This window comes from Columba livia, chromosome 3 (assembly GCF_036013475.1).
Source record: "Columba livia isolate bColLiv1 breed racing homer chromosome 3, bColLiv1.pat.W.v2, whole genome shotgun sequence".
NCBI lineage: Eukaryota > Metazoa > Chordata > Aves > Columbiformes > Columbidae > Columba > Columba livia.
Window position 1 is genome coordinate 59,677,629 of NC_088604.1, and position 26,336 is coordinate 59,703,964.

At 40.0% G+C, this 26,336-nt stretch overlaps 1 long non-coding RNA gene across 2 annotated transcripts in view; it reads right to left on the reverse strand.

The window, feature by feature from the left end:
• Positions 1-1,044: 1,044 nt before the first annotated feature.
• Positions 1,045-26,336, reverse strand: part of LOC135579059 (uncharacterized) — a 38,722-nt gene continuing 13,430 nt past the window's right edge. For both annotated transcript variants that reach the window (XR_010471378.1, XR_010471377.1), the window contains exon 3: positions 1,045-2,483. This is a non-coding gene — a long non-coding RNA (uncharacterized LOC135579059). The remainder of the gene's footprint in view (positions 2,484-26,336) is intronic.

Consider the following 26,336-nt stretch of genomic DNA (forward strand, 5'->3'; position numbering starts at 1 on the left):
ACACATAAAGCAGGTGAAGTGCTCGAGCGCTGGATCCAGAAAACAAAGGCATTGGCAAAGTTAAAGCATTGCGAGATGGGAGGGGTTTTGTCAGTGGTAGATGTTTTTGCTGCAGGCTTCTTGCCATATGCCTCACAGCTCTGCCTCTACTGGATAGAAATTTACTTCTATAGGACAATCAATTAATGCTATTAATAATGTTCTTTTGTAGCTGACATTAAGGATTACAACAAAGGAGCTGGGACGTTAGTTATCTGCAGAAAAGGGGCCTGAAAAATGTCTGTCCTTAGGCAGTAATAAAAAAACCCAGAGGAATAGCATTTTCTGTCAGATCTGAGCTGAAAGCTTTGAGAAAGATCAGTCAGAATAAAAATTCCATTGTGCTCCATCTTTTACAGGATATGGACTTCTTATATCTCTCTCATTAGATCTCATATGCAGACTGATTTTTGTTTTGGATAAGTTGGCTTTCAGAAGCAAATACAAACTTATCCAAACTTTCAGCTCCAAGTGAATATGACTCTGTCATGTTTAATTCTACAGCACATCGGTCAGATGAAGTCTGCGTTTCCTTGACCTCAGAGATAGTAAGGTTAAGTTATTAAAAAATGTAATTAAAACATCTGTAAAAACAGAAACAGAGCTACATACCATAGCAGTGGCTTCAACAGTTCACTCTTTTGGCCCCTTGTTGCCTCAGTTTCCCATCTGCTAGCCACTACCATTTCTAAGCCTGAGTGCATCACCTTCCTCAGTTTTCTCTTAAAGTTCATGATATTATACATTAATATTTGAAAGATATTTGCATAATGTATGTTCAATTAGCATATAAGTGATTCCTGCTATAATGGTGAAAAAACTCACTATTTCTGGAGATAGCTATAACTTTTCTTGCTCTCTTTTCATTAAGACAATTAACTATGCGTTGTCACAGGAACCTAAAGTCATTGTTAACATAAACTGCATTTTTGGATAATTTCTGCACTTTTAAGAACTACTCTGAGGAAAAAAAAAAAAAAACAACAAGGAAAAAACGACACGCACTGAATTTTCTGTTTTACATTTATTCTGCTGGAAAACATACAAACCCACCACTTATTTCTTCTAATGGATCTTACAGGATGTGACAAATAGTGTGTAGAGGAAAATCATGTGCCTACTTTTGTATATGTAGAAGAGGAAGGTTCGGGATGGCAATTTCCAGCAAAGCCAAACTGCTGACAGTGAGAAGTACAAAGCTGCTCTTCCCTGTGTAGTTCATCACCCTGGCTGCCAGCCCACTACAGGAAGATAGAAGTTTGGGGTGGCTGCACCTTCAAAGGTGAAGTCCTACCCTTTGGCGCTGGGAAAGCCATGACATTAGCCTCTCGTCACATGTTGCTTCATACTCTGCCACTGTTTCACTTGGATCACTTTGGACAGCAGCATTGCTGTCTATGCCAAAGCGTGTTATCCTTTTCTTTCTAGGCAGAGACTGGGACTGGGCTTTTTGTGTCCAGTGTTGCAGATTTGCTGGCAGCCGCAGCAGTCTCTAAACCATTTCCTTTCCTATGGGTGTCCAGGACACATTCCACAGTTTTTTTGTCCCTGCCCTTTAAGTCAATATTTTAAAAATAAATGCTTGGGGAAATTGGACCTTTGGGATTAGGCACAGAACAAGGGTCACTGGCTGGGAACTCTGCAAACCAAAGCAGCGGCTGACATTGCCATGGAGACCTGCTGGGCCTTTTCTGCTGATACTTACACAGCTTCAGGTCAGTTAACATATGTCTGACTACAGCCAGAATCTATTGAAGAATATGGATCTAAGCTTGCATTCTAATTTATCTTTTTCCTTCCTGTTTTCCTTCATATTTGATCACACCGTTCCGGTCTGCTTGGAAGCACTGAATACATAGAGGCTGGGTAGCAGGAATGTGGTGGGTTTGAATGATGTTGTCCCAGAAAGTCCATGAAGTCTACCAAGTGAGAGGAGACAGAATCATTGGGGTACATTGAGAGTCATGATTTATGCTTAAAAAGGGAACTGTAGGTTGAATAACAACAATAATTTCCTACTGTCTGCTAGACTGTGAGTAGCAGCCCACATCAAAACGAGTGCAGAACTGTAAAGTTAGGTTGTTTAAAATCAGCCTAGATTGCATACAAACTGCATTGCATGAAACACTGCATAGGGTACAATCTTGCATCGTTATAGGAAGGACCAAGCCTTCTCCAGCTTCTGTGAGTCTATGTCTTGATCAGTGTTTAGCTTGTACAATTAGTATAATTGTTTTGTCAGTTAGTCACTATAAACTCCCTTTTCCTGGAGAGATTGTTCTTGGCTAACAGCTTCAGGCAAGATCCACTCCTGGTGTAACAGAATTATTCCAAAGATGAAGAGACTGAGTGTGTTCACTTGTGCCAGATATAGTTGTCCATGTAATAATCTGAACACAGTAAATCAAGCCACTCTGCTAAGTATCTTTGCCTTAGATCTTTACCTTAAAAAAAGAACAAAAAAAAAAAGAATTAAAAAAGAAACCACAAACCAAAACCAACCAACAGTAGAAGTCAGGCAAATAAATCTCTCAGACTCCTGTGTTATTTCTAGCTTTAGAGTGCTCTACAGAGGAATGCTTCATAAGACCAGAATGGCTCACTGAGAGTAGTAAAATCCACGTTCTTTAACCTCATAATTTTATCTGCTGAAGTTGAGAGGCTTTTTTGTGACATCCTGGTTGATGTCACAGAGAGATACTCCCTGCTGGCTGAAAGACAGCAATGAAAAAAAATAGTATGTAAAACTGATTTTTAGCTTGTTCAAATGTATTCACTGATGTTTACAAGTCTCTAACTGGTGAGCTTTAAATGAAAAATTTAACTTCAATTCAATTATGCATTTATTAAAATGAAAGTAACATGAAGGCTTTTCAGCTCTTTCCTCTTTAACTTGCCCCTCTGCAACCTCATGAAAAAGCAAGATAAGAAAGCAGTAAAGTGATATTAGGGACATCAAAAATGACCATCCCTCAAGACAAAACTGTTCAAACTTAATCAATTTTCATCTTATTTGATTGAAAAATGGAAAGTGTCAAGTGATAAGTTTTATGTAGGAAAGAAAAAGTCATACATTTCCATCAACATGTTTTCAAATAAAACTTTACGGAAGAGTTCCGTTATTTGTTAAAGTGCGGAAATAATCAGAACTATTTTGTTAGTAGCAATGACAGAAAGATGACTATAAAATAATGTTTCTGTGTATTTCAAGATATGAGTGCTTATCTGAGTTGCATTTTAGAAAGAAAAAGGAAAACTGTTGACTTAGCTTTTTTAAGTACAATTGTTTATAACAACCGCTTTAGCCAGTGATCATGAACCATCAGATATCTGCTATCTGATCTAGATATAGAGGGTATCACTAAATTTTTTTTCTGACTGAGGCAAAGTTGAGTAGTTTGCAACATACTGTTCTTGAAGACTAACCTCCCACTGCCTCCCACAAGCTTTTTATTGGCATGTGAGGTATTAGTACGTGAGAAATAGCATTTATTCTACATTCTGTGGATTGTTTCTCTTGAATATTGGGAAAGACAAGTTCTCTTCAGTAGTTTCAACTATAGTATTATGCTGTATTAAAAAAAAATAGTTGGGATTGAATTCTGCAAAGGCATATTTGAGTTTTTCCATCTTGTACTCGGAACAGTAATCAGCTGCTCCAGTTAGACCAGGGTTTGCATTGTCCAAAGCACTTGAAAAGTGTCTGGTGGTTGATGCCAGTCTTAAGGGAGTGGGAGCATCAGTGCAAGCAGAGACGTTTATGATAGAGGGCATGCACTCTACATCCTTACCTGCAAAGAGATTTGCTACAGCAGATAATATAAAACAGGGAAAATGTTTGATGATACAGATACATAAAAATATATTATTTAATATGATTAACCATTAGAAAACAGAATTTATAACAAGGGAGAGAACCAAACCTCAACTCTAATTCTGGCTGCTTTCAACAGCTGAAATAGTGGTTATTTTATGGGGAAAAAAAAACCCAACTTTGTTACAGCTTCAGTCTTCCCTCAAAAACTGGCAGCAAACATCTGCTCCAACATTCTTTGGAGGCTCAGGGTTGGGACAAGTGACATATCACAGGGGCTGTGGGGATTTCCTGGGGAAGATCCTTCAGTGCAATATGAAAGACAATGCTGGACAGTCTCCCCTATCTAGGTGCAGTTATAAGGCCATGACAACGATTGAAGTGAAAAGCACTAGTGACTGGTTGAAACAGCAGTATTGCCAGTAGCAATGTGGAAATATCCCTTGCCAAGGTCTGTAAGTTATCATAGGATTTCCTTTTTTAGAGTTAGCATAGTATTTTTCTTTTTCTATAGTTATGTATCCTGGAAGGTTGTAAAAAATATGTGTCTAGAACCTCAATCAGTCAGAAACCTATAGTTTCAACACTCTTTTTACAATCTAAGGTGAGCAATTTTGGTTTTGTTTTGTGGGTTTTTTTGTTTGTTGGTTGGTTTGTGTGTGTGTGTGCTTTATTTGTTCGTTTGTTTGGTTTCTGGGTTTTTTGTGTTTTTTTGTTTTGGTTTGTTTTTTTGTTTGTTTGTTTGTTTGTGTTTGTTTGTTTGTTTGTTTGTTTTAAGGAAAAAAGGATTAGAAATGCATCCTTGACTCCATACTGCCAATGTCAAACCTTCTGCTCATTTTGGTGGAGCTAGAATGTCACGTAGGTATCCCTAATGGTTCTTATTTGTTTATGTATGTCTTGTGTCAGCTAAACCATCAGTTGTTTGTTGGTAGCTTTAAAATGAATTCAAATAAGTCTCATTCTGTTAGTGGGCTGGTCCTTCCTCCTTCCTGTGTTGGGTTTGCCCTTGTCATCACAGGCATACAATAAGAAGACTTCTCTACCACAGATGTTTACAATACAGTCTGTAAATAATGGATTTCCATTGTTTACTCAAAGTAAAGAGGAAAAAAAAAAAAAAAAAAGACTTTTAAAATGCAGAGCTACAAGGTTTGCAGAGTCTCCTACTTTCTGGGAAGAAGCCTGGGGCATCCTCCCTTCTTGTAAAATGTTCCTGCCAGAAGCATTTTAAAAACTCTCAACAAAGAGAAACGTGCAAATTGAAGCATTTCAAAACAGGAGGAAACTAGAAAAGGGAGGTGAAAAATGAAACCCTGCAGAAGACTTCAATTTGTCTAGTGATGCCACTTGAAAAAATGTTCAAGGCCCAACTTTTAAATGGTGCCTCTCACACACAGCATTTATTTTCAGAAGTAGTAAACATTTATGCTAAGTTAAAACTGTACATTTTAAAGTTCTGTTCTAGGGATTCTTCTCTGCTAGCCCTGTATCAAAGTACCAAAGAGATCATTTCTGTCAGAAAAAATTTACAGTCTAAAAGGCATGAAAAGACAAGGGGTGTGTTTATTGCTTTGAATTTCTTTCCTTTCTAATTCTGGAAGAGAAATTAATGCTCAGGAGTAGCTAGTCGGGATTAGTGATCATTTCTTGGGTTCTGGTGTGTTTACAGTGACTTCCCTTTATCACTGTGCCCAGATATTTGAAGTGCCTTTGACTTAATTGAAATGACAGTTTGATATACGCTGGTCAGCAAGGAAAAAATTTGTTACCGTTCCCACACCTGTTTTATGAATAGCATTTGTATCCAGAGGCTATTTTTCCACTTCTAAGAATTAAAGTGATATAGGCATGATGATACCACGCACTATTACCCTCAAATTTTGAAGGTCCTGGCTATGAGACTGGAATTCACAGCCTTGTCTGAGCCACTTACTTTCCCAGTGCTGTGAACAGGGAGTTTAGAGGTGGGGAGGCTGGACAGACAACATCAGAGCCCATAAAACAGCCAAGAGGCAAAGGCTGAAGAGTGGGATTCATCTGAAACCATGTCACTTTCAGGGGCTGAGATACTTTCCTGTGGCTCATCCTGAATAGTATGCCAGGGTGAAAGAGGAAACTGTACTTTGGAGACACTTCCAAAATTTATGCACATGAGTCACCCATTCCAGCAGCTATACCTGCTGCTGCTCCTGGATGAGGAGATGTTGCTGCTCCTATTTTTGTTGAATGCTGGTGGTTAAAGCACTTATATAGGAGGCAAAGACCTGTGTGTGTTCAGATGTCTTGAGGCAAAGGAGAATGGGATGTGTCACCTTCCACATCCTCAGAAGATGGTCCATGGCAGGAAAAGTAATAAGGTAAGGTGTCTCCTGGTCAAGATTAGCTATTGTCAGGCCAAAAGGAAGCTCACAATGCTGGAGAGTGATAGCAAGCTGAAGGAGCATAACTGTAGCTTAGTGAGATCTCTTGAAAGACAAAGGTCCCTACCTTCATGGGTTTTATTAATTAACTTTTTAATGCAAAATACACAAATACATTCCAAAAGGCTTTAAGTATCAGACAGATGCAAAAATGCTCACTTTATTCACAATGCCTAAACCTCTTCATGGATATAGACTTAGCCTGTTATTTGTTTCATATCCTACTTTGAATGCAAAATCTGAGATGTCCCCTTTCATATTGAGCTCTGCCACTACCATGAACTAGTATCAGTATTTCCTGCTTTTGGATATGGTTGACATCAGTGTGATGATCTCACATATTCTTCCAATAATACCCTACTTCTTAACACCATAAAATAGTAGTACCTTTATGGCAAATATCACCAAGAATCTTTGTTTTCTTTTAAAAACAATTTGGCAAGCAAGAAGGCATGAACAGCAAGAGAAACATCACAAGAATTTATACTATACATGAAACATTTCACGAATCTGGTACCACACTGCAGCAGGAGTGGAAGCCCACATATCTGCATAGTTGCTTGATGTCCTGTTCACACTAATTTACACAAAATGCACCCGTCCAGAGGTCTGGGAACTTTCATAAGGTTTAACATTCACACAACAAAGCACGAAGTGCTGGTGCCATAGAGACACTTTCTAAAATCAACTTCTTTAACCATGTCTTGTGTATTTCTTCCTCAAAGATCAAGAGAATAGATGAACCTCCTGGGATTTCCAGAAAGACAGCCAGTCTAGATGCCATTGGAGATAAACTCTCACGAGATTTCTAATTTCTTCTCTTGCCACTAGGCCAGTTTGTTTGTTTGTTGTTTGTTGTTTGGTTGTTTTGGTTTGGTTTGTTTTTTTCATCCCTAAAAAGCATGTTTCAGTCCTTTCACTGAAACCAGCTACCAAGTCTCAAAGAGAGGAAAACAGTCTCTGGGGCTACAGGGGCTCACTCTATTAATTGCTGGAGAGGTAGAAGACACATTTTAAGCATGGAACAAAAACTAATGAGAAAAGAGTGTAGGCTAGTGCTGAATGCTGGCCTAATGTGTCTTTTTTTTTTTCCTGAAACAAAGATCTGAAGGCAGACTAATTAGAGTGCCTGAACGATCCCAACATGTATCTTGCTGTAGGAGCTCCCAAAGGTTTCCTTAAAACACCAGCATTGCCAACAGTGGGAAAAGGAGAAGCAGCAAAACTGCTGCTGGGAGAGCCCTGGGGAGCAGGACAAGACCCTGGGCTGTGGGGCAGGCCTCGCACACCACTGCCAGACAGCTACATGTGGACAACTCGGGAGCCTTTCCCTGGCAGGGATTTGACACTGTATTGCAGCAGGGAGCTATAAAGATCTGTCACAGAGCTTAACTGAGGACTGTTCATCACCATCCCACACCAAGACACAGTCCCCAGAAACTACAGGCAAAGGGAAGGACAAGTGGCTGGAAGGAAGCTAGAACCGTTGCACTAAGGAGTTGAGTACGACACTCGATCTAGCTGAATCAGGAGACCATCTGATTACTAGAACCAGTCATAGCTCTTGGACAGAAGACAGTAAAATGTCTCTTGTCAGAAAGATGATGCTGCAAAAATATGTTAAATTCCACTATATTTCAAAAATCAGATTTAAACATGCTGTCTCTATTTTCCCAATTATGTTTGATGCACTCAAAATATTTTGAATTCCTCATTTAGATATATTTTTGTGTTTCATTATGAAGCCAATATGTCTAAATGCATCACTAAATTAAATTAAACATATTACTATTTCATAATTTTCATCTGAGATTGTACTGCAATGTTTTGGCCTTACTGAAGACAAATACTGTTACCTTAGCAAGTGCTGCAGCATTATAGAAACAAAAAATCCTTAATGTAACACTAAGAATTTCAGTGACATAGAAAGTTCGAGTGTGTTGAATTTTCATTCCAGTTCAGAATGAAAACAAATGTCAAATGTCTGTGAATTCTTGTGGAATAGAAATGCAGTCCCTGACTGGCTCTCTAGACTGTAATTCTAGATGGCTCTTCAGGTGTGAATATTTTGAAGGTCAGTACCAGTGGATCCATGGCAGAGCACAACAACTAATGATGCCTGTGATTTCAAAACCAGCAATGTAACCAACTAGCCAACCAACAAGCAGTGAACAGCTGCTTCCTGAAAGGGGAGAGAGGATTAGAGAAAAGGGACACAAGATCACCATCTTGAAGCATCCTGAGCCAGCGAATTAGGTGAGAAAATTTACTGTGGTCCCAAGAGCTACCTCTGCCTCCAGAAGTGCTGACTGGACTTGTCCTAAGGCTTCCCCACCACTGAGCAGACATCCACACTCCTGGGGGACTGCAGGGAGGTCCCAGCACCGGGGCAGCATGTGCATTTTGTGATCACACAGGACCTATACGATCCTGCTGATGCAAGGTGTTTTTAGATAAGAGTTGTAAGAAACTGTCAGCAGGAAAGCAGTGAGTATATCTTGCTTGCAAGAATATCTTCCTGACTGAACTGCTGCTTACTCAATCACCTACCTGCTGGCATGGCCGGCAAATGGCACTGGTGTCTAGCAGGTGCTGCTGCCAGCACTGAGATGGTCAGCAATGACAGCCCTGTTAGCCAGTCCTTACCCTTGTGGGAACCTTTCTGATCTGCAGAGAAGAGTAAGTTAAGTCTCAGTGTAACAGGTAGTGTAAAAAGAAGTGGGTGGTTAAAATAGCAAGGTAGTGACTTCGTAGGATCTCAGAGTTTTAATTGTGATGGGAAGTGTAGCTGGATTAACCGTGAGTGTAAGGTGGCCAGACCAAACCAAGATATATTCCCTGCTGACTGTCTGGTGAAGAATTGTCCTGAGGTGTTGCTACCATCAGTGGAAAATAAAACACTGCACTGACACTGCCTGTTGGCAAGGGCAGGGAACTGGGTGATCTCTGTTCCCTTGCAAAAGCTCACAGGTGTGAACAAAGGTGTATTTCCAGCTCAGATATTCTCAGAAATTATCTTCATGCCAGCACATGCACGCTTGAACTCATTAATCCTAAACACAACATTGTTTTGTTTATTATTTTCTATCAAAAAGGGTGGCTCATCAATGTACACATTAATATTCTTTTCCTCTCTCTTTTGCTAAACATTAAAAACTTCTGATTTTGAAGGAACAGGAAAAGACCTTTTTTATCTCAGAGATATTGCCTTGTTTGCTCCACAGACAAACTAAAATAGCTCCTGAAAAGAAGCACAGGACACAGTTGTCCCAAGTTTTTAAAAATACCCTATCCATTTTTCCTTTCCTTCCAGTCTGTGCCTACAATGCAGGTTTAATCAAGTCATATTAATGCTGGCACTCACAAGCTGCAGTGACATGATGTCTCACAGAACCTCTTATCTGAAACCTGACTACAGAACACAACAAAAAGCTTTTATTAGTTTTGGGGTTGTTTTTTTTTTCTCTTTTTTTTTTTTTTATATAATTTCACCTTGTTTTCTTAGTGATAAACCACATTTTGTTAAGAATTTCTAGCCTGGATTTTCATCTTGACCTTAATTACAAACTGTAGGACACTTTCTTCCTGTGACACAGAAACAACCTTTTCTCAAGAAGTCCTGCCTGCTGTGGTAGAAGTTTCTCAGGAAAGCCTAGACAGTGGTGTTCCCCTCTCTGCTCAGTGAAGTTGTTCTTGAGTAACTGAGGAGGCTTTTTCCTTTCCAAAGTATATATTCAAGGGAAGAATCCCTTCCAACCTCACCCTCACAGCATTTCTCATCTTCTGGGTGTGGTGTGGAGTGGGAATCTTACAATCAGTAAACAAAATAATAACAAAAACAAGTCTGCTTTGAAGATGGGAGACTAGAATTACAGAGAAGACCAAACTGTGTCCCCAAGGCTCAGGAGAAGTGGACAAAGCTGCAACCACCTGGGATTCTCACTACACCTTGAAATTAATAGAAAGCTACAGTGTTTGTCTGAGTCAAAGGGATGTGGAGGAAACCAATAACTGTGGTGGGAGGAAGGAGGATGAGATCACCGAAGAAGTGCTTCAGGTGATGGTCTGGCCCTCTGCTCTGAGTTGCAGTAGAGGCCCATGCAGATACCTTGCTGCTGGCCTGTGTTGCTCTGAGAGTTGCCACGGTAGGGTGGTACTCAGAATACCTCAAGGACAGCCTTGCTCAGTGGCTCCCCAAGGGGTATTCCAAAGAAGCCACAGGATGAATATGTCTCTCAAAATCTATGGCAACCCTACCAGGAGGAGCTGAGAGGCACAGAGGTGTCAGTAACATCATGTATGTGCCACTGCAATTGACCTTCTGGACTACCTGCCCTATGCGTTTACCATTGTGTAAGATTCCCTCCCCCTCAGTCCTGTAGTCCTAACACGTAAAACACTTAAATCCTGGTTTTCAGATGCAAAATCACCCGATGCTGTGCTGCAGACAACTCTGATGCAGGTCCAGAAGGTCACATTGAAATAACGCCATAGGTAAAGCTGCCCTGATGTTTCAGATGGTCTCTTTATCCCTAACCTGATGATTTTGTTTGCCACCTAAATGAGAAGACATCAGCTTGGGTAACACCATCTCCTCAGCATTCAGTTTGCCTGGTGTCTGGCTGGCTTTGGCATGTGTGTAGGATGCTGCGGGCACTTGTATCCTGCATTGCCATGAACCTTGGAGCAAGGCTCTAAGTCTCTGCCATCCCTGTTTGTTCTCCCTGGCTACACTCGCCATCCGAATGGGCTCAGAAAAGCCACCAATTGCAATGCACTGGCATGCTTCAAACCTGGCCAAGGAGGCGAGCCAGGGCATGGGGAAATATCACTGGATCCCAGCCAGTGTCTGGGGATTTTCACTTGACTGGTAGGAATGCAAAATAACACTTGTAAAAGCCAGTCATGGTGCCAGGCCAGGCCTTTTCTATCCTTTTTATATTTATAACTGTAATGTGAACTGTCATGAGGTTCATTTATATGTGACTTTTAGAAGGCAGCTTACAGTTTAGCTCTGCCATAGAGGTCCATGTCTTCATAAGACCTTATTCTGAAGTTCTATCTCCTCTCCCTCAATACAAAGCAAACAGCACTATAAACCAGGCAATTTCTGTGCAGAGCAGTGTCTGTTCTGCGAGTACAGTAAAGGAATTTGGTCTGTTTTATCTGTTGTTACCTTAATAAGAATAATTTTGTTTCTCATTTTTGGAGCAGGAAGGGAGAGGAAGGAAGGTAGAAAAGGAATTGCCTCTGTAATTTACCTTCCCTGACAAAGCTAGAAGTGTTTGGTTATTCTTTAGAAAATGAAAAAAAAAAAAAAAAAGAAAAAAGGTTAAGAGGTAAAGACTTTATCATTTTGGCTGGCTAGTGTGTCCAATTGCAGCTTTCCATAAATACATATAAGTTCAGCTGCAGGCTGGACAGTAAGCCTAGAAGCAGCCTGATTTATGCAGGCTGTTTGAAATATATATTTGAAGAAGACCTTGGAAAGAGGCTGAAGCTTCCAATCCCTCTGTGAGTACCCAACCCTGTCTTCACCATAGAATATCAACAACGTGGTGAGGGACCAAGGGCCAGATATTTCACTTTGGATGCTAAAATCATCCTGGTTACAGAGGTATATAAATACAGGATAGTATGCAAAGGAAGCAACTCTGCATACAGAGGTTAAATGATAACCAGAGGAAGGGAAAATATCAGTGAGGTATGAGGCAGCCAGCAGAAGCCAAGTCATCAGTCCTCCAGCCACATACCTATCGGTGCTCAAGTTCCCTGTTTGGGAACACTGGCGCAGGCATGAGCTGACTCCGCATGTCCCATCCATCACATGTTTTCAGCACTGACAACCAGCAATCCTTTGGACTTCTTAATAACTACTTGTAGCTCTGCTTACCCTCTAATGACCATTAGTACTCCATGCCTTGGCATGTCTTTTTTTACTTGCCTACAACCTCATTTTGGTGCTTTTTTTCCTGCCCTAACTTGTTCTGGAAAGGTTTCTCAGTTAACAGACAATAGTGTGTCAGTGGTGAGTCAGTGTTATATTACACAGATTATGGTGAGCAGTGATCGTTTCCATGTAGAAAGAGATAGCATATATATCACGTTACATTATCCAATTATAAAGTCACAGACAGAAATAAAACCAAAATTCAACATATATTTTGAGCATTTTTGAGGTTAAATTTTCAGCTCTCGTTATATGAATAAGAATCAATGGCTAGATGCCCAAGTGACCAGTGATGAGTGGTGTTCTTCGGGGGTTGGTATTGGGACCAGTGTTGCTTAACAGCTTTTTCAGTTACATGGACATTAGGATTGAGTGCACCCTCTTCAAGTTTGCCAGCGACACTAAGCTGTGTGGTGCTGCTGATACACTGGAGGGAGGGGATACCATCCAGAGGTATCTGGACAGTGACCTCATAAAATTCAGCAAGGCCAAGTGCAAGGTCCTGTATGTGGGTCAGGGTAATCCCAAGCACAAATGCAGGCTGGGCAGAGAATGGATTGAGAGCAGCCCTGAGAAGAAGGACTTGGGAGTGTTAGTTGATGAGCAGCTCAGCATGACTCTGCAATGTGCGCTTGCAGCCCAGAAAGTCAACTATATCCTGGGCTGTATCAAAAGCAGTGTGACCAGCAGGTCAAGGAAGGTGTTTCTCTCCCTCTGCTCCGCTCTTGTGAGACCCCACCTGGAGTACTGCATCCAGCTCTGGAGCCCCCAGTGTAAGAAGGAGATAGACCTGCCGGAGCAAGTCCAGAAAAGAGCCGTGAAGATGATCAGTGTGTTGGAACAACTCTCCTCTGAAGACAGTCTGAGAGTTGGGGTTGTTCAGCCTGGAGAAGAAAAGATGCTAGGGAGACCTTATAGCAGCCTTCCAGTACCTAAAGGGGGCCTACCAGGAAGCTCAAGAGGGACTTTTTACAAGGGCATGTATGATAGGACAAGGGATAATGGCTTTAAGCTGAAAGAGGGTAGATTTAGATTAGGTATAAGGAAGAAATTCTTCACGATGAGGGTTCTGAGGCACTAGAACAGGCTACCCAGAGGGTTGTGGATGCCCTGTCTGTGGAAGTGTTCAAGGCCAGGTTGGGCAGGGCTTTAAGCAGCATGCAGGGTGGGTGGAACTAGGTGATCTTTAAGGTCCTTTCCAGTCCAAATCAATCTATGATTCTATGACTATGATTCTATGAATAAAAGCAACAAATGCTTTCTTTGCTTACTGAATCCTTTGCAAATGAGCTAGCCATAGCATCTACTCATAAATATTGGAAAGGTTGCTTCACACCAGCACTGGTCTTCTTAAAAGTGATAAAGAGGAAGGTGGACTCATGGCCCACAGCTGCTGCTGATACAGTCACCAGAAGTGAAGAAGAGCAAGGAGAGACTATTAGATGAACTTGTATAGGAGATGCAAAAACATCCAAGTTCATATCCCCTGTGCCAGGCTCGGAACCAGAAGCACCAGGTCATTTAGTATGTGGAACAGAAGTTGAAAAGCCAAGAGCTGACACAGAGCATCCTCCAGCTAACGAATCCTGTTAGACTGGGCTGTACAATATGTGAAACTTACTGGTTTGTGTCTCTTCCATACACTAAATTTCCTGGGATGATCACATCCTGAGTATACTGATGTAATAACAACTATTGTTTCAAGTCTACATTCAAGCTTATAATGTTGTCCAGACAACATCATTGGTTAGTAACTCAATCCATTTTTAATTGGAAAATAGTCCACGTTTTTGCAAAATAGCATTATTTATTCAATTTTCTCTAGTTTTTTTTTTTTAATTAACAATATAGAAAAATCCCATACAAATACATCTGGATCTTATAATTTTGATGTATGTATATTTTCAGTTCTTGTGGAGCGAATCTGTCTGCTACTCCACACTCATACCACTACAACTTGGAGCAGAATTTGACTCTAATTTAGACAGGGTCCCTAGGGTATGGAAGTGTTGTAACTGGTTCTGCTAACTTTAGAGTCAGCCTTACAATTCATTATTCCTAAAGGCTTCCTCAGAAGTACAACAATTACTGAGAAATCTCAGCTTTAATTTAAGTTAAAGCCAAGATGTTTTAGACACACCACTGAAAAGTCAAAAATATGTGAATCTTCAATTGATTAACAAAAAAAGAAAAAAAAAAAAGACAAAACAAAACAAAAACAACTCAGCATGGCTATTCTTTACAATGTGTTTTTAAAATCACATAACTTGGTGGGTGTTGGGGGGTGTGGTTTCAGTTCTTGGTTTGGCACTGATATGCTCTGTATTCTTCTTTGCTCAGCATTAAACATGTATTTAGATATGGTAATAAGCCACAAGTAATAAGCCAGAAAAGAGTCACGGCAGAATTTAAAAACACAGCACAGTGACTCCTTCCCTCAATAGTGTTCTTGGATGTCTGCACACCCGAAAAGCAGATGGTATTAACAGAAAGCTTATATAACAATATATAATTGAGCGAGAAGGCAAAAGGCCAGACCCATGCTGTACATAGAGGGTAGGCTTGTAACAAATGGCTTCCTAAACCAGATGAATGAACGGGTGGTCTCAGGTCAGGTTTCATCGCAGAAAAACTATCATCTCCCTTCTCAGTCTTAGACAAGACACATGAGACTAACTAACAGCAGTGAAAGACTCAGTTGTCTCCTGCTTCTCAAAGTGGTCCCCTCTAGTGAAGTTTGGGATATATTGATTTACAGCTGTAGTGAGATTTTCCCATGCTCTCGTACCTCTTCTGGGTTTGTGTAGCACAGCACTTGTGAGCATGATCAAACCAACAGTGCTCTTGACTGAATTATCTTTTTAAAAGACAAGAGTGTACAGTGGCTTGAGAGGTCTCCCTAGGATTTTGTTTTTCTTCTTTAGAGCATAAGTTTTGGCAAAAGACTGATCTGCATATTAATAGTGTTGATTTGCATTCAGTTTTTGTGGCTACACTTTTGCCTACAATGAGCCAAAACCAAACCCTTTGGGAAAATGTGGTTTTAAATCGGCACATTACAGTATTTGCTCCTCTCTAGTTTGCTTCTTCTGGAATCCCTGGAGGATTTTTTGTCTGTTTGTTTGTTTTAAAAAAGCAAAAGGCATATATAAACTTGCTGTTCCCAGAAACCTCTTAAAAACTCTAAATGGCATGAGTTTATACAATAGCAGATGTCCCACTAATGCAATTAGGAGGTGGGAATCTCTCCTGCATTACTCCAGCGTTATGCTAGTGTAAGTCTGTTTGTGCCAGTAGATTTCATGCAGTGGAAAATTGAAGTATAGTGGTGAATCAGGCCTAGTGGTTTGGTTCATTTGCAAGTATGAAATACTTAGGAGTTATTGTGCAAGTTACTGCTGTGTTTATGAAGGAAAATATTTTCCATGCACCATTCAACATGATACCCTTGCACCAAATGAAAGGTTGTTTCTTCCAACAGACACAAATTCTGAAATGCCAAATATCCAGACAAACAGCAAAAGCTGGATAGAACTAATTCTATTTCCTTGTTCCAAATATTTTTTTCTTAGTCATGCATATCTTCTTCACACACAAAAAATAAATGCCAATACTGTATTAGAGAAGTAAGATGGAGAACACTGCAATTTTATCTGATTGATTCAAATAAGTGACCTATAAATAGGAAAACACAGGAAATTGCTGCTGTTGCAGAATGTTCCCTCTATTAACTTTCTCAGATACGTCCACTGAAAGATTTCCAGCATGTTGCCCTTCCTTGCCTGCTTGCCACTTGCCAACTGTTCTCACCATTACCCTCTTCTTTAATTTCTCCCCTTTTCTGCCCATCTCCTTTCCTCATTTGGATCACGTCTCTGTGGCTCTGATTGTGTTTTACCCTTTCCATTGAAATCTTGCCCTCTCTCCCACCAAGCCAAAAGCAGATCCCATATCCTTGCCATCCTGCTTTTGCCTGGCCCGGCCTCTTTTCACCTTACCACCAGCCCTGGCTTCTCTCCAGCCTTACACTCTTCATCTTGTATGTCTGTTTCCCTTAACACCTTCATCTTCTCATGCCTATTGCTCTTTTGCATTGTTTCTTGAGAGCCAGCATCATCTCTACTATGACCTGGCACTGCTGAGCTCATCATGACCCGCACCCTGCAGCTGCTGGCTGTGCTAAACTCCTAGATCCACCTGGCAGTCTTTTTGCTGCTTGTTTCTTCTCTCACACTCTCTAAATTGTGATTATCAGCTTCTCCTCTTTCATTTCTGCTCTCCTCAACTTTTTTCCACTGTCCCTCCTATCTGAGTCCTTATCTTCCCTTCTCAACGTTTCTGTCATCCACTGACTGCCCAGGCCCTTCCTCTTTGATTTACATTTGCTTGGAAATGAGAACTTTTATTATTTACTTCATGGTACCCTTTGCATTAGGCAGTTAGCACTAGGAAGTTCTCTATAAACAATTAGAAGAAACTGTTCTTCAGATTCCCACGAAATTTTTTTCTTTTATTTTTCCAGAAAACTTAGCAATAGCTAAGCTGCTGATGTGCTGAGGCAATTATCCCAGACATGGTGGTCAGTATTGTGTTACTGGACCTGTTGTTCTGGATGTATCCATCTTTTGCCTCTCAGTTTTCTATTACCTTATAGCTCTTTGTAAAATATCCCTCTCCCCTTTTTTCCCCGTATTGCCTGACACTAAGAAGACCTGATCATTTTCTTGGGTTTTCAAACTCTATGGCAATGAAAATGATAAAGAATATGATTTCAAAATATGGTAGCAGGACATAAGGCAAATAAAGAAAATGTAAAAACAATACAAAACCAAACCAAAACCAGACAATCATTACATTGCACATATTCAGAAATACGGTTCGTCACTATCTTGGAAAATATATCAGAGGAAGAAGATACAGTTTTTTGGATAAACAAAAAATCACTTTTTGAAGGATGATACCATATTATATTTTGCAGCTTCATAGTGATTTAACTGTTTCTGCAGTACTTGTGCAGCCTTCTCCAAAACCAGAAACGAGATGAGTTTTAACAGGCCCTTTGTTCGGCTCCCTCAGTGGTAGCCAGCAGTCCAGCAAAATTCCTGCAGCACAGACAGAGCCAGCTCTTTTTCCACCACAAGGACTTCTCCAAGCAGAGAACGCAGAGCAGATTAGCCAGGTGGCTTTAAGTGAAACAGCCACAGTACTGGGAGCTGTTTAATTGTCATAGTATGCAGCTATCCTTGGTTTAATTTAACATGAGAACAGCCAACCTGCTGTGTTGGTATAACCTCAGCGGGCACTGTAAGAATGAAAAAGGACTCTTCCCTGATGTAATCTAACCTCAGAATCTTTCATTTTCTGTTGCCAGAATAGCTCCAATGAACATATGAATGCAACTTTATCTGCCCCAGATTTAGATAGAGAATGGCTGTATGAGTGTTACAGAGCCCCAGGCAGGCTTCCACAACATTTGGCAACCAGCAGGAGAGAGAGAGAGCAACAGAAACTGAGTTTCTTCTGAGACTTTTATTACATTTTTTCTATGTGCTGCAGACTGAAAAAGTATCTAATGCTAAAAAATGGCCTTTAGAAACGCTTCTGGTAGTCCAAACTGTGACCAATATCCTTGCTTTACTTCTTCTATTTCTGTTTTTAGCCAAGCACAGATCTAGAGGTGGAACTGAAAGGACTTCTATGTCCAACACCTGTTTTAAGAGAAGCTGGAGAGATTTAAGCTACTTCACCATTTGACAGTGTAAAGTGCTGTGGTGTCTGTCCTCTGTCATTTGACTAGGAGTAGGATCCACCTTTGTTTCACAAATTTTATAAAAAACAGTCTTTTATCAATTTGCTAAGCAAATATATAACTCTTGCCTTGGAGATTACATTCAGTAGAAAGATTTCTAAATGAAAATTCCTGAGAGGGAGACAATGCAGTAAGATGAAGATCCAGTACATAAAAGATTCCAAATTACGAAAGAAGCAAAAATGGACTTTGAAAGTACTCTTCCGACACTATGCTAACATCAGTGGTACTAGAATAACTCAAGCCCACTCAGACAGCTTCAGATCAGCCTCCTTGGAGGTTTATTTTACTCAGTTAGGATTCAACATAAGTCCTCAGGATAACATGCTACTGCTATTAAAGCCCCCTACACAGTATCTGTGGAGAGAAACATTTAATAGATAGGATTGAATTCAGCTCCTGTAATGTGAGCCATCCAAAAATTTAACAGCTAGCCTAGAGTCTCTAGTCAGGCAGCAATGTGCTTCTAGAGAAGGGATCCCTTTTAGGATATGACAAGGGTCTATGTCCCATCTTGTGTTGTGATAAGAGGCTACTTTCTCTCCTGTGACTATGCACTACAGACTATTCCTAATATTGAGATTGAAGAAATAACAATATGAACTATTAGAATAGGAAAAAATGCCCCTGTGCTGCTTCTCTGCCCCATTTTGGAGCTGCAGTGAGTTCTGTCAAGTTCTGTCAAATGTTTTGGAAATGCTGATGGGAGATACTGGTAGGCAACAATTCATTTTCGCAGCTGAGCCTCGGCAAAAGAGCGGCTCCCAACCGACAACATTTCAGACTTTCTGAAAAACTCTTCGAGAAGGCTGAGGACTAAGGCAAATGACAGATTTTGGTCTTCCCCAACCCCTTTTTTTCAGGTAAGTCTACTCCCAGTCAAACTCACTAGCAGTTTTGGAAAAGATGTCCCAGCATGATGCACAAGGAAATCCAATTCTTGGTCTCTCCTGTACCTTTTCTGTGAGTAAAAAAAGGACCAGCCTTCTGGATGATCAACCAACTACTTCTGGAAACTGAATTTACTTCATATAAGAGGCAAACCGAAGCTCCACTGCTCAGCTGCATTCAGATCCAGAACTGAATTCCAAGCACCACAAAACATTATGTCTTTCAGTCCAGCTGTTTGCCTGCTATAAAGGTTCAAGTTCATTGTTGAATATAGATCTGACTGAACTCCCATGCAATTGGAGTTTTGATTCACTGCTCTCTTGTGACCAGTTTCTGGTACAAAACACATATGAACATGCATGCATACAAATACCATGCTGCAAACGCATGTGTTCAAGAGACCAGCACATTCCAGAATTACAGTTTTCTATCCTTTCTTATTTCAGCTGTTCTGTAAGTGTGCCTTATGGGAAAGATTTTTTTATTACAACTACAGATTACACTGGCCCGTGTCTCACTTAGGGCCTGAAATATGTGATGCTCAGTTGATGAGTAGCCACTGAATGTTACATGTTTTTCCTCTTCATCTAGTGGCTTTCATTCTGCAAAAGCCAAATCCCTTTCCAAGGGCAATATTATTTATTAGCTCATGAGCTACTAAACGAGTTCTGCAAGTCATCACCAGGAGATCAGATAGCCTCTACCGTCACCAGTGAATTTATTCTCACACCAGAGGGAAAGAGCTAGGGAAGCTGGAAGGAAGCAACCTCAACTTTCATGTTTCAGTGTCCAGTAATAGATGTCTAGAACATGTATTCAAAGTATGTAGGGAAATATTGTGATCATTGATATACCCTTAGTAAATGCAATTTTCCCAGCATCACTGAGCCCACACTACAAACAACTGGAATAATGTCTGTGATTTCATGTGATAAAAGCACTTATTTACCATTCCTTACACATGCACAGAGTTTATTACTCTTTGGATTAGAAGTCTAGCTGGGCTTAAGGATCTTTTGATTCATTACTGTTAATGCTATTATTATTAACATTATTGGAAGGACACTTTTGGATAAAAGTGGGGCAAGAAAACATAGCAGGAGTTTTTACAAAACACAGTAACAAGAAACAGAATTTAATTACACCTAGTACCCTTCCTTTTCGTATATATGCATCCCAAGCCCCCACCCTTCCCCATGTTTATTTTCACCTATTATTACATCCCCAGCTCTCAGTAGTTTCGGCAGAAGTTTCAGGTGCTTCTGAACAGTCCATGAGCCCGTCTCCCTCTGCCAGTATTGCTGAGGCTGGGGGACACAGATATGTGATGTGCTGGCCCCAAAGCTATGAACAGTTATCACCGTTATAGTTCAAACCTCCAGCCAGGACTGCCACCTGTGAGGACTGGTGAGGACAGAAAGTCCTTGGCAGGAACTAGACCTTAATGAGCTTAAAACGCAATGAAGAGTTTGGCAAACACAAAGCCAGGCTACAGAATAAGTAGTTGCAGAAAGTTTCCAATGAGAAATGTTTACAAGCAATTATTTACATTATCTGGATGGTTTTTATTACAGGACAGTTCAGACCAGTTGCTTAAGTTCTCCCAAGTGGTAATTAGTCACCCTGTGAATCTGCATATTTTCCATTGCTGTATTGAAGCAAATCAGCCATACTTATCAGAAGATTGACCTGGCAACCTCTGTTCTTGGCAGACTACAGTTTGAGTTTCATCATGACAGTATAAAATGTATTAGCAAATGTTCCACTGTAGTGCTACTGCAAACTTGGGTTGATCACAGGGCTCCTCATTTTAAATCTAAGAAATTTCAAGCATAGACAGAAGAAAGGGGCCATTTTTTACAGCCACTACTCATGACAGCTGAAGTACAGTCCAACATCTTATATTAATATTCTATCATCTGTCAGTGTGACAAAAGGACTTGTTCATCTTATTCATAGTAATAAGTGCAATAATCACATCAACCTCATACATCTACAGGATAGATAGACTGCCACATGTTATACAGACTGTGCTTATTGTTATGCTCAGATTTAATAAACTGAATGGAAATAGACTCATTCCCACAACAATTGCTCGGAAATAAAGGAGTTTCACAAACAAATGTGTCATGGCATATTTCAAATAGCTCATCTTATGGCATTTTATCAGCTGTGTTCTTTTGCTTGGTCATAGGAGGCATGGAGATATCCACAGCTGAGGTGAACAGTCATTTTTATTTAAAAATTAAACCCATCATTTAAACAGAAAAATACCAAATACTATCAATATATAAGAAATTATGTTTTACCTATTCTTACAGATTTCACTGTTGAAAATAAACTATATTTTTTCAAATGAGTTAATAAATTACAACATATTTTAAGATTCTCATATTGTTTCACTTTAGTCACATTTTCCATTGTATTTAATTCTGATTTCTATTACCAGAGCAACAATTTCTTCCACTGAGAAGAGATGTTAAAGGGCATAAGTCACAGTAAATTTAAATTATGATAGATATTTAAATAAGTAAATTATATTATTTGAAAAAGACCTAAAGCTGATACTCATCAAAGTAGAAAATTGTAAAATAGAAACTGACACTATTCAAGTGCCATCTAGTCTGGTTAGATGGGTTATCCTTGAGTCTATATATACTCGTATTATGCAGTGAAATGCAAAACAGACAAAGTAGAACATTTTGGACCTTTTAAGTTATTTTTGTTAATATTTAAGTTGAAATCTCTGAATACTCAGAACAAGCAAGCACTAAGTTTTTTATGTAAGGAAAAGTACAGTTACTGAGTAACATAAATTTTCAGATATCCTTGTTTTATGAAGTAGGTCAGAGTCAGATAATAGCTCACACATGTACATATGTATAGACACACATATACCTATATAACTATAAAGTACCTTCAATAAAAATTGCATGGCAAGTTTAGGCAAATTAATTTCCATTGTTTTATGTGTGAAAACAAAGCAGTAAATCTTCATTTTTTTTTTTTTGCATCCTTTCCTTTGCTTTACCGTGTAATGAAGCTAACCATTCAGGTCACTTAGTTTTGGAGCATTGACCAGAAGCCCACTTGTCACGTGCAAGGGCCAGAACTGAGGAGAGGCTCACATTGTGCACACCATGTCTGTGATAAAGAGATCCTCTTTGCAACAGACAGTGAGCTATTACCCTGCAAATGCTTCACATGTTCACTTTCCCTCCTAACATGCATTTTGCACCAGGGCATAGGACAGAGAGCTGGCCTGGAGCGAGAGCCACTTCTCCCTACCTGTTCTGCAGGATCCAGCTGATCCTGCAGAAATTCCTTGCTGAGCCAGGTTTTGGCTTCTTCAGACCATCTGAGCAGTGCCAAGACCCTGGCTCTTTGCCTGCCTACCATATTGCCTCCCAGAGCACTCATGAAGCACACAGAAGAATGTCACACCTGTTGTCTTTTGCCTCGCCACCCATTTAAAAATTCGCAGCAATTAATGCAAAGCAGGAGAGCTGCAAAACCCCATGAAGAACAACAAGAAAGCTGTGTTTGGCTTAGGTTAACTAACTTAGGTTAGAAGCATTTGTATAATCACAACCTGCTGGACCACCACAGGAATTCAGCAAAGTTCAACAAGTTGTGAATAAGCACACGGGCATGTATCTCAATTCTATCCATACTAAATTTAAATCCAAGCAATAATATATCACAAGAAGAAAGACCTTGCATATCTCTGGGGTTAACACAGAAATTAATCACCTTGAAAAGGTGTTTTCTGGAGAGAGAGAGGAGACAATTCTGTAGAAAATCATCTGTATCACATTAATTCAAAACTATAGAGGAAGAACTTTCATTGTAACAATAGCCTGACACTAGTGGTTAGATATTTAAACTCTATGTGTTTAAATTTTTTATTAGGTACCACGTTTCCTAAAGGGACAACAATTGTCTACTGTAGGTGTCCTTTTATGAATCATCAAGAGTCAGTGAAAATGTACTCATATTGCAATTCTTAAAATAATAAATTAGTAATAGGGACCTACACACTAAAGTGCTTTGCATGTCATACCTTCTGTTCTTGTTATTTAACAGAGACATTTCATTTTGTGGCAAAAAAATTAATTTGTCCTCTTTAAAATAAAGCAAGTTGATGCCTGCTTTATTTCAATGTGCTTAGAGAAATACGAGCTTTCCTGAAAGTATCAAGAATCACCCAGAGCACCTAAGGGTTAGACTTCTCCTGCAGGCAGCAAAGTGACCATGATTTTATTGCCTACTTTGCCTTTACCAGAGAGCCAGGCTGGCTTCTGCTACAGGCCATGGTGACTTGTGTAGCACCGGGTAGTGGCTGTCTACTGGAGCTGCTACAGCTACCTAGAAGGGCAATTGTCCTAGAGAGGTACCCTATTCCAGAGGCAGTAGTATCACCCTGGCCCAGCAGCTGCCATCGCTCATGTCAGGCGAGTCACTGGTGGTACCATGCTCAGGAAGCTCAAGTCTCCGGGCCTCTTCTCCTCTGCCTTTGTGCATGGGTTGTAAATTCATTGCCTTTTTATTCTGCTTGTGCAGCAGCAAAAATAACCAATGTCCAGGTTTGTAAATGTGCAATAGATACAACAACAGCAACCTAAATAATGGTCATTTCATCCAAATACAAGTTTAGATGTGCTGCAGGTATGTTAATGGAAAAGAATAAAATTAATGGTGGCTCACATTAAGACACGATTCAGTTTTCATAGACATATTGTGAATACTTTTTCTGCAAGCCATCCATCTCTATCCATGAATAGAATTGGTTCTCATGGCAGTCAAACTGCACATGGTTGCAGCTCATTGTTCTCTGGTGAATTAATGTGATGGGGATGTTTCCATTTGCACAGCACAGAAGTCCACTGGCGTTCAAGGATACCCAAAACCAGCTCTTTCACAGAGTGCTCAATACTCCTTGGGAGTATGGACATAAGAATTATGTTGAACAAACACAGGTGAGCTGCAAAGCTTTAGCAAAGATTCCTTTATATTGGCAAAGCTAGATTTACCTACCATTAGGATGAGGAAAGGCTTATGGATGTAGTTATGTCTGTTAATCCATGCCAGCAAATGCTTTGAATACAGTAAGAGCCTGAAGCTAAAGAGCACAGTACATTTGTGAATACGTTTCCACCAAACATGATGTAAAGAATTATTCTTTCTTTCTAATGTTAACTGAATTAAAGAAGGGATATTTTGTCCCTTTATTTAAACCATGAATAAAAATATAATAATAATAAAACTGCATAACCCAAGAGCTGAAAAAGACATGTTCAGTAAAAATTCTAGTGGCTCCTCCTCATCCCCCTTCTTAAGACCCTTTCACCTGCCCCAGAGCTACATCTGGAAAAATAATAGAAGTACAGTCTCCTGAAAGAGCTTGTTTTGCTGAGGGTAGCATGGGAGCACTGGGCAAGTCTTCAAACCCAGGCATCAGCTGAGGATTACGTACGTCAGTTCTCTTCATTGTTTCTGACAATCTTTAAGCTGTTAGTATGGAGTCAGTATGACTTGATTCCTTTGAATGGAAAACAACACAATGGTTTCATGATGAAAATGGCTGTACTGATTAGGAAAGCATTTTTCCATCACAAAAGCAAATATATGGCCACACTTCCATGCAGGTATGGAATGTCATGTGCCTACTTTTCCTTTTTCTTTTTATCTAGGCAAAACAATACCCCCCAACTCTTACTTGCTATGGAGTTTTTTTAATGTACGGTGTGGACTCAAGAGCTGTTTGAAGACTGGGGTTTTGGGACAGTCACCAAAATTTGTCTGTTTTACGCTGGATTTTGATCTGCAGGTGATTAACCTTTTAACAGAATTCTATTCATTTCTATCTTCTCACCAATCTTTACAAGAAAATCATCCTTTCCTCCTAGTAGCTGAACCACATTGTCTTGAATTAACCAAATCCAGCCAAGGAAGCAAAGTAAATTACTGTGGGAGTGTCAGTACAGGGGAAACAGGGATCCATCTCAGCTCCTGTTCTTACTGGTGTGCTTTCCATCACCTGTAAATCACAATAATCAATGGAGTGATGCTCACATACTACGCTGTAGGAAAGAAGGAACAGTATCTGGTATATTGTACCAAAAGTAGGTGAGGAGTCTGAAAAGGACATGGATAGTATTGGCACTGTATGGAACGCAGTATTGCAGCGGGAGCTATGGCAGCTCTTGATCGGTGCGTGATCTTATGACTCTCATCTTCACTGCCTTATTAAATCTGTGCTGCTGCCCTAGATTGGGTGTTGGTCATCAGGTGCTTCTTCCTCTTTTTTTGACCTGTCTTCTCCTGTAATGAGTCCAAGTCTCTTTCTCATCTCCCATTATTTACAAAATTTGCACAAAGTTAAACATCTTTGGAGCCTGTCAGTATCTCAGCCAAAATAGTTTCGAATCAGAGTGAACACAGAAACTGTTGATGGGGATTAGACAAAGTGAACACAGTTACACAGAGCACTCACATAAGCCTGTGTTTCTTTTGGAATCTATGCTAAGACTGAAAAATCTCAAGTGGTCCAGACTGCTCACAACAGATATTTTTCTCATGTGTCAGTTTTTGTTTTTCTTTTTGTTTTTTTAAAGAAATAGCTGACTAACCTAATTTTCTGCTAAGGTGAAACATTGTGACCAATTCAAAATGAAATATTTCATTTTTTCTTTTGGGAGATATTTTACCCCATAAAATCAGATGTTTCAAAACCAGAAGCTGAAATACTTGGAAAATACAACGTGAATGTGTTTTGAAGTTTTTTTTTTTTTTGTAACACAACCCTTCAACTTCAGCTGATTGATTCAAATGCAAACTGCTTGTTTGCTTGAAACCATTTACTGATTCAGATCCAACTTCACAAATAGTTTCCATTCTCCCTGAGTGCACTTTCTGGCAAAGCAATTCCTTGCAGGTCTGTTGACTCTCTTCTTTCCACTGTCCTCACTCTCAAAAGCAAAGTATACAAGACTATAACATAAATGGTAGCTACACACAAAGAAGGAACAAAGGTGTGTAAAGTTGTAGAGGAGGTAGGAGATCTTGAACCAGCTCTATTTTTAATTCATTCAGTTTGAAAACTTCAGAAGGACAACTGTTATGTGCCCTCATGAGTGGGCTGACAAATTATTTCTGTGAGAATTGAAACAGGCCTTTTCTCCCTGCTTTTGTTACAGTGGTATTCTGCCCATAAGTGACTGGCATTGAGAAATTCCCACGTGCTTCATATCTGACTGAAACCATAGAGACTTTAACTCTTTCATCTCCTACTTCAGCTGAGTAAGGTCAATGTTGCCAGAAGAGCATCAGCAGCTTCTCAGAGGTTCCTTGGTCCCATGCAGCCAGTACAGCAGGACACAGGGAAGGCTCAGCACTGCAAGCACTGGG